The sequence below is a fragment of the Montipora capricornis genome, unplaced genomic scaffold (assembly GCF_036669925.1).
Source record: "Montipora capricornis isolate CH-2021 unplaced genomic scaffold, ASM3666992v2 scaffold_120, whole genome shotgun sequence".
Taxonomy (NCBI): domain Eukaryota; kingdom Metazoa; phylum Cnidaria; class Anthozoa; order Scleractinia; family Acroporidae; genus Montipora; species Montipora capricornis.
In genome coordinates, this window is record NW_027179885.1 from 45,001 (window position 1) to 54,800 (window position 9,800).

The window sequence follows — 9,800 nt, forward strand, 5'->3', positions numbered from 1 at the left end:
TCCGAGTATCCCCGAGTCACCCCTGACGAGTCTCCTTTAGCTCGGTGGTAGAACATCCGAACTAGTAATCGGAAGATCGTCGGCTCGATTCCTGCAGAGGAGCGCTCGGATTTTTTCCGAGTCTCCCCAGGTCACCACTGAAAAAAATAATCTCTTCAGATCTTGTATTGTACCTATGACGTGTCCCCAGTTAACATGTGCACTTTTATCATGCAGGGCTCCGCGTGGACGATACTCAAGTAGACTTGATGGGGGGCTCAGACGAAGCATCAAACGAGAGGCCCTCGTTCGTGGTTCCCACAGGTAGGACACTGCGGAGTCACACCGGCAAAAGAGGCTATAGGAGCTGCGAGGAAGCAGTAAAGAATTACAGGAAGACAGAAAGTGCGTCGTTGTTAAAGATTGCAAAACAGAGAGTTGGAGGAAAGAATCAAATCACCCTTTTACTTAGTTTCAATGCAGTAATGATGTCCAAGAATTGTCACCTTTCCCCTCCCCCCTTCCCCCCCCCCCCTTCCCCCCTTCCCCAACACGCACACACAACTCAAATTTGGCTATTGTTACACGAAGGAAGTAGATTTCTCAAGAACTTTATTACAGTGAAGGAAATCCTTAGAAAAGAAACTGCGTGTGTCGACTTCGTTTCTATAACCTAAGGGGTTTTTTTTCTACTTGGCGCTAGTCTCCCCAACTTTCCAATGGCAAAGCAAAGTTGTAATCTTCGCAGGAAGTTTGACTATATGGAGTGGTTAATGGTAGTGAAGCAGTAGTGTTAGCTTTGAGTTAGAGAGTACTTAAAACAACGGAAATACTTGCTGCTGACACTTTCCGAACAGCAAGTAGTCATCTGATAGGTGCATTGAGTGGTATTCGTTTGAAGCATCTGAAGGTATTTTCAGTGTGATTTGTTTGATTTTGCATTAGTACGCCTCGTGGTTGGTTTAAAATATCTTACGTTATTAAATTTTCAATCGCGGTGTTTGCGTTTTTATAGTTGTAATTGGCTTATCCAATCTCGGGTATCAACCAATAGAATTACCGTATTACCTTATATGGAAACTGGTTATGCTGGTGGTTTTGAAAACTGAAACCACTTGCGTTCGGTTTGTAAAAGTGAAGAGTTTTGAGAGTTTTATGAAATTTAATAAACCAATTGTTCCATTCGTGCTTTTTGAATACGAGATTGGTTAAAGCCATCTCGGCGCGCTTATCGGCGGCTGGATATAGTTTCTTTTCTTTTCAATATCGCGTTCGATTATCTTTGTTTGTATATTCTTTTCCTGTTATGATTTTCTTGCGGCTCAACAGTACTCATTTAAACGTCTTCCTGAACCAATTTCAGCTCTGTAAACGTTCTGTAAAAGTTGTCCTTCAGGAGTAAATCGGTCGTTGCACTAGTGATGCCCCAAGGGGTTTATCTGTAGAAATTCTTTCGTCAACAGTCCCAACTTCGCTTTTCCCTGCTAATTGAGAGACTCGCTGGAACTACAAACACCAGGACGCTTCTCGCCGTCAAAGGACAATATGTAAATTCACCTCTCAATTTCAGTATACTATTAGGTAGAAAAGTATTGAGAATCAAGTTACTATCACCTTAACTTAAGGATGTAATATTGGTATAACACCAAATTCCCATAACCAGCTAACGAAAAAATCTATAGAAATACTTGAGAGAATGAACTTTTAGGCCATGGTAGTCAAGGGGCCTTAAGGGTTCGGCTAGTTATCTGAAGCCAACATGCAAAATAGTTGCTAAAATCAAACAAGTTTCATTGATCTTTACTCTTTGGAAAAATGCAAATTTTAGCTTTCATGGCGTTTGCCATTTCTTCTTTTAAATTCTGTTAGCGCGTATGTCAATGGCTGTCAATCTGCGCCATGATCTCCTTATTTTAACGGAAACGTTCAGCTAATATTGAGTGGGGTTAATTTTTCAGGGTTGCCAGAAGCATCTGACACTAGTAGTCAGCCCGCAAACCAGCGACTACCCAGCAGCAGTCCAGGCACAAGACATCTTTCTCTAGAAAGCCTTGAGAGCGAACCAGAAGGCGGTAACATAGCTACGGTGCCCGCAATCACGGTGACTGAGGCATCAGAAGAATCCAACGAACAGAATGTCCCCGTGTCACAGGCACATCCCGAAAGCTTAGAGACTGAAGTGGTGGAGCTGTTAGGCTACGCAGAGGCCCTAAACGAAGACGAAGCAGGAGATCACGAGGCCGAAGCTAAAGAAAGGTTTGCTTTCAACCAACGCCTTCTTCTTCATCTGTAACAAACATTCCATTTAAGTTGACATTATTTTACTGCACTGCAGAATTGAGGAAGAACTTCCTTATGAAGGCAGCGCAACTCATCGGCATACTGGCCTGACTTTGACCAGGAACCCATGACCCGGAGCCTACAACTCCCATACTGGGCCTATGTCACGGCATTGTTACAGACAGATCTACTTTTAGACTACCTTCTCCGATAAAAACATATTTCCTTGCACAACTTCTCGGATGCTTTAAACAACAGACGGAAGGCAAATCTTTGCGTTTTAGGTTCTCGTAAGGGTCATTTTTCTTGTTAGTGACGTGGATTCAACGAATTTATCTCACAAATCAGTCTTCGTGATCTGCGTCACGATATGCTCACCGAGAAGAGTAAGACGAATAGTCTCTCAAAATGGCGGCTTGAAGTGTAAACGTTTTTGTTTTGCATAAGTGCCCTAAATGATGTGAGAAACTAGATAAATCTGACGTTGTTGTTGTCGTACGGCTGTGGTCTCTGTAATTTAGACGCCAAGAAGGTACCATATGGTTTTTAAAATAGTAGCTCTTAGATGTTCTATGTATTAAAACATTCCATGTTTTGTCCTTCTTATTTCCAATGTATGTATAGACGTGACGAAGCAACTTTCGAATCTCGGGATTCTGCGAGGGAGGACGAATCACGACCGAGCACTTCAGGTGAGAATTATTGTGTAGTTTGTAAGGTAGTGTTAGTTACAGTGAGGCGGACTTTTCTGTGTGTAACCTTGCGATGTACCGGAATCCTCACCTTCGGTCAAACGAGGTTGGTGGAATCAAATCTCATCTGGGACTCATGGTTTTTTATTTGGGTCGAATGTTCACTATATCGCTTATATAGGCCGCGTTTCTGGTGTAAGTGTATATCAGCTGTAAGAAGAAAATAATTTGTGTTCGAGACGCTCAATCCGTTTTCCTTTGCAGGAGTATCGTCTGATGCTGGTGTCCATTCTTCTGCGGGGTCCACAGCAATGGGAACAAGTACGGCTACAAAACCCAGACAAGGTACGGCGAGTTCCTTCGTGTGTCTCTGTGAGTGCAAGTGAACAAACTTGCTTGTTTTTTTCGTCGCTTTTGATTTCAAATTTACTCGCCGGTTATTATGGGTGAAGGTCTTTCCTGTAGTGGTATTTTAAAGTTGATGGGGTATCTTTCTAATCACGTAATCTTTCTTTCAGATCCAAATCGGACTAAAGGTAGCGTGATACAGTTAAAAAGGCCTGGCACATCAGCCACTTGGTCTGGTACAAGGGGAGGTCAGCAAGCACAAAGAGGTAAATAAAACGTGGAAGTGGTTCCCGTTTACTGGGATCATTTTTGAGAGAAAAAAAGCAATGAAAATAAAGTGTGCAAGTAGTTTTGGCCTTTTTCCCCGGAACGGTCGTATAACATCGTATCCTAGAACGGATACTTTTAAGCCGTTAATATCAGAGTGGTTCCCGTTTACTGAGAGCATTTTTGAGAGAAAAAAAAGCAATAGAAATAAAGCGTGCAAGTAGTTTCGGCCTTTTTCCCCGGAACGGTCGGATAACATCGCAAAATATCCTAGAACGGATACTTTTAAGCCGTTAATATCAGAAATGGCTGTATTCCTGACCTTTCCCCACTTTTGTGGCAGTCGTTCGTGAAGTCAGAGGACAGTATCCTGAGACAACAGCTTGAAGGTGTCAGATGCACGCAGATTATATGTGCCAAGACGTTTGTTAGTGTTTCTCCGGTAGCAACGAAAGGAAAGCTTGAAAAGCATAAAAGGGATTTGAACTCACGACCTTTGCGATGCGGATACAATGCTCTGAAGCCAACTGAGAGCTGATTTTTATGAGTTCGTAATTAATAAGGCCGAAGAGGATGTAAATCTGTCCGTTACATTCACCTCAAATTATGATTTCTGGTTTCAGGTGCTCCTTCATCTGGCCGACTGCGACGACTTAGAAGGGATCCCGTGGCAGGTGAGATTATTCTTTATTGAGTATTCTCCTCGGTCGTGTTAGGGCTTAAAATGGCTAACCGACCAAAATTCGAGATTTTCCGATCAATAAAGATAATGAAAATTAGATTTTATCAAGTGAGTTCATAAACGGAAATCCTTCAAAGATTTGGAGCTGGCGACAAAGCGAATTGATAAAGGACTAACGCTCGAAACGCCAGCGCGTAAATCTTTTTATGGTGCTTAATTTATCAACTAATTTGATTTCAAACCAAATTTTTTCCTTCCCCCCCCCCCCCCCCCTCCCATCCCACCGACGCATCAACGCAGTTTGTTTAGAAAATTAAAGTAGCACCTTGTGTCAGAACAATATGGAGGCCGAAGAGGCCTACAGTCACATGATATCTGTAATGCACTTCGACGACGTCATCCAGCATGGCGTAAGTTTTTGTAACCGAAAGTTTCAGAACCAGTGCATTAACCCATTTATTTCATATAGATCGGAATAAATATTGCTTTAAGTTTATCTATAGTTTAAACTATATCGCGTGGAAACGATATAGTTGCAAAGATATACGGTGACGCCAAGCTCGCTTTTTGAAGCGTAAGAAACGGGAAGTTAAGCTTAATCGTAGTTCATTTTCCTACAAGTTTCCAAAGACTATTAACGGTGCGTGATATATTTTTTTTGAAAAGGCGATTCTTGTTATTCCTTGAAGTAATTGCTTCCCTATTTCGACGCTCTGAAATTCTTTCTTTTAACATTTGTTCGTGTTTAGGACCCTCTCACCGTTGGCGTGGCAGTCATGTGTCCCGTGGGAGGGGAGGAGGTACCCCCCGAGGTGGACAAACTTGATCACGTTCGATGTCTCCGGTTTCAATAATTGACGCTTCATTCATTTTAACATTTTTGCACAGTTTTTTTTATTCTTTTAATTTCATTGAAAGTCGTGTAATAAAGTCTGTGACACTCATAAACGATTGGTAAGTGTGAGGCTTGGTTAATTAATGAATAAAGAACTAATTAAGCCCCAATGACCTTTGTCAACAAGGAAAACAGGGGTGGAATCTCTTCCCTTCCGTTTAATTGGAGGGTTGGCCAATGCATCGATGTCATGTGAATCACGTTACTTGGTGTAGACGTCACAGAGTGAGCCTCCACCCATAGGCCATCAACAGAGGATTTTAAGGAAAAGAGTTTTATCGATAATGGCTTGGGCTGACTGACGACCGCAAAAAAAGAACTTGGCCAATATCGGGCCATCTTGACCTCATGCTTGGTCAATAACCCATATGTATTTGCTGTTTATATACGAAATGTAGAAGTAATCCTTGCACTTATCTGCTGGACAATTTAAATAATTGTCTCTTATCGACACCTGAAAAATTCAGATGGCTCCAACGGGATTCGAACCCATGACCTCTGAGATGCTGTTGCAATGCTCTACCAACTGAGCTGATGTTCCCTTTCACGGTAACAAATAAGCCCAACATGTTTTGACCTGCTCCCAACTGTGTGGCTTGGTAGCTCAGTTGGTAAAATATTGGACGAGCATCAACGAGATTATTCTTTCTAATGGGTTCGAACCCCGTTGGAGCCATCTGAATTTTTCAGGTGTCTATAGAAATGTACCATTCGTTTTTCATGCAATACGTGAAATGTTGCTTTGTTGGAACACTAAGCGATATTCACCAATACGTTGTCCGTTGTTATGGAGCCCTCCAGATTTTTTTTCTATTCGCGTACTATCGTCTACTCTTTAACGATGCGTAATTATTTTGACCACAAATTACCTATATTCAAACAAATCGCACATACTTATGATTTAGAGTCTAGTTAGCCAAGGGTACTGTCACATGGAACTCACCGCTTATTCTTTGATTACACGTGACGTCACGGCGGCCATGTTGGTGGAAAGAACAATAGCGGAAAGGTCTTTTGGAAATTTGACTCTATATGTTGTCAAATTTTGATTATGCATGCTGGGGTACTTTTATAATTAAGTTAATTCAAACCTCTATAATACATTGTTTTAACCCCGAAATATCTAAAATTGAAACTCTATGCGCTTTAAATTGCGTAAACTACAATATTGCTTTTAAAAGCGATTTGAATGAGGAAATTCTCATTGCAATTGGGAACTTTTTTACCAAAAAAAGAATTTTAAAGTCGCCGACGCTAAATAACAAGAATCAGGAAAAGTTGTACATCTATTCAAAAATCTGAAAACGATGGTTACCTAAATCGGTGACAATTATTTTACCATCGTTAAGGACTGCTGTAGAAACTGGGCGTTTGAACTCTCCTGCCCTTGTACCACATACTCCAAAGTTAGTTACAAACGTTACAAACTCTCCGCTGAGTTTAAACACCTGCACTCGGTGATTCGATGAATCAGAAACCAGCAGATGTCCCGCTCTGTCCACTGACAGGCAGGCAGGATCATCGAACTCCCCGTCCCCCTTCCCCTGCTTTCCAAATTTATAAAGAAACTCTCCCTCTCTATTCAAAACTCTTATACAATGATCACCTCTGTCTGCCACAATAAGATAGTTGTTGTGTTGGATACAATGAAAGGGAAAGCTGAAAGAACCTTCAGTACCGATACTGCGCAGAAACCGACCATCAAGTGAAAAGATTTTGATTAATTTGTTACTCCTATCACCAACAATAATGTTCCCATCGCTGTCAATTGACACGCCAAGAGGAAACTGAAGCTGGTGATCCCGGCTTCCTTTTCCTCCAAACTGATTAAGATAATGACCTTCATCACTAAACAGTTGAACTCGGTGGTTGTTAGCGTCTGCCACTATAATCTTATCATTATAAAAAGCTATCCCAGCAGGAAAGTTAAACTCTCCCTGCTGATTGCCCTCTTTACCAAACGATCTTAAGTGAGTTCCATTACTGGCAAATATCTGTACTCTGTGGGTACCAACTTCACTCACAGCAATCTCATCTTTGTCATTCACTGCTACCCCCCAAGGACTGGAAAGCATTCCAGCATCCGAACCCTGTTCTCCAAAGGATAATACAGGTCTGAACTGTCTGCGTTTGACTTGAATCTCAAAAGGGCTGCCATAAACATGTTTTCCATTGACTTTCACGGATGCCTGACATGTACCGGTTTCTTTGGCAAAATAGCGGAGCTTGTAAGTGCCATCTTTGTTGTCTTGGATTTGAGACTTGATTGCACTGTCACGGCCTTCACGATTTCTGATTTCCAATGTCACGCGGTCGTGTTCTTGGTAACATTGTTCTTTTCGTGCGTTCCTTGTTGTTACAACAATCTCAGCTTCAAGTCCAACAGTTCCTTCAGTGATCCCTTTTCCCTCAGCACTCGAGGTTTTCGAGCTCGTTTTGCTGATAAAACCTAGTTGTTGGACTTTTAGATCATCAAACAACTTTTCGTTCCTGTTAAAGGTGAAGACATGTTCGATGTCACAGTCCGCTGAATCTTCTTCAACCTTGTCCTGAACTATTTTGTCCAAAAATTCATGGGGCTGCATGATTTGAGAGTTTGTGCTTCGCTTTAAAATCATTTGGGTTTTTTCGATTTCTTCTTCTTGCTTTTTCACTTCTTCTTCAATCTCGAGCCTTTCCTCTCCAAGAAGCTGCAACGCTTCTCGCACATCGTTTTCCACTTCATCAAAGATCTTATTCTTTTGCGCTTCAATGGCGGCAATGCAAGTGTCGGCAAACTGCTGCACATCCCTTTTCACTCCTGCGGCTTGTTCTTTAATTGAAATACAGTTTTCATCAATTTTCGCGATCCTTGTCATCTTCTCCAGCGCTCTTCGTTTCTTTAATTGAATTGCTGCATTGACTCTCGATTTGCGTTCGTTTGCAGCATCTTCCAAAACAATCTTAGCGTGACCGTCGTGATCTGTTAAAGCACAAGTGTTGCAAATAGCTATATTGCACACCTGACAGAAGAACTTCTGTTTTTTCTTCTCGTGTTTCCCACAAAGTGTTGGCTGCTTTAAAATGGTCTCAAAATCTTCGTCTCGAAAGTCTTTCAAAGCCAAAGCGTGGTGTTCTTTAAATGTTTTTATCCGGTTATGCAGAGGGAGGCAGTCATCACACCAGAACGAACAACAAGTGAAGCAGTACGCAGATTCTCCGCTTGTTTTGTCGCAATTTCCACATTTGATGCCGATCGTATTGCACTCTGTAACAGGCAAGGCGTCCAACAAACTGTTGATGCGAAAGTTTGTTGGAAAAGCGTTAAGATTGCCGTTTCCAGGGATTCTGAAATTCTGCCTACACTCGGGGCATGAAATAGTGTCTCGAATTCCGCTTGTTTGTTGAATCCTTTGCAGGCAATGAAGACAAAAACTGTGTAAGCATGGAAGCTGCTTTGGATTAGTGAACCTTGTTATACATACAGGACAACAAGCTTGTTCATGGATATTGTCTAGAAAGGTTTTGATATCCATGATAAACGAAGAGAGTAAAACGGATTTCCGTGTTGAACATTGTGTGACCTTGGTTCACTGTTGTCTGGTTTTATGATCTTAACCAATGAAAATACCTAAAGGCAAGTGTTCAAATAATCTGGATTTCTTAGAAAAGTTACCGTGACATCATCAAATTGTCACGTTTGTTATGAACACCTTTTGGTTGCGTTTTGTCAGGGGTAAAAATTTTTGTTTCGGGCCTCAAAACCATAGAAAGCGTGAACACGACATTAAGAAAACCATGTCTTTCTTAGCAAGAAAGCAACACGGGTATTAAACAAAAATGTGATGAATGTTTCGGAACAATTCAATCCCTCCTCCCTCTCTTCCCATAGCGTTTTGCTCCTTTATCCATGTTTCTGTTCTTTCTATCGTTGCCTATCCCGTCGGTTCTCTACAGTGTCCCTCCAAGTGTTAAGTACACCGCCACGAATGTCTTTGCGAAATGAAAAGCTTTAAATTTTAATTTTAACGAGGATTTTGACCTTGTGTACCCCCGTGATTTTCTCAGTTACTCGGAATTGTTAGTAGTGGATCATTTGTGTCATCTGTGTCATGAAATTGTTTGTACAAAGGAGCCATAAAATATCTTCAGTTTTAAAAGGAATTCTGACCCACAAGGCTGACGATCCTGTTGATTCTCCTGTACGGAAAATTTGAATGTGTGAATTGTTTAATGTTCAATGTCTACTTTCCCGTCCACTGTTTAAATGCTACTCTTTGCACTTCTCGTCGATTTCATCATCCGCGCCTTTTTGTAACTGAAACAAATGATAATTTTTGCTTCAAGACCCTTAAGGACGTTCGCGCCAATTGTTTCTGCGCATCCTTACTGCGCACGCAAATGCACACGCCACGTCATACACGAGCGCGCGCGCTAAGTAATAAAATGAGAAATGATAGGGCAAAATCCATTGCTATAGCTTTGCCTGGATTTAACGGTCTTGGACGTTCGGTGACCCCTATTTTTCTTTCCAGAAACGGGTTTTATTTACATTTCTCTCCACGTTGTCCAAAAATGAACAAAAAATCAATGTGGGAAGTTAAAAAAATTTCAAGATTTCTGCTCACGGGACATCAAATCCTGCCATCTTGCGGCTGCAAGGCGCGTGAAACTGTGG

General features: G+C 41.6%; 1 pseudogene; it reads right to left on the bottom strand.

The window, feature by feature from the left end:
- LOC138034543 (uncharacterized) overlaps nucleotides 1-8,693 on the bottom strand; it is a 21,829-nt pseudogene extending 13,136 nt beyond the window's left edge.
- Nucleotides 8,694-9,800: the final 1,107 nt, after the last annotated feature.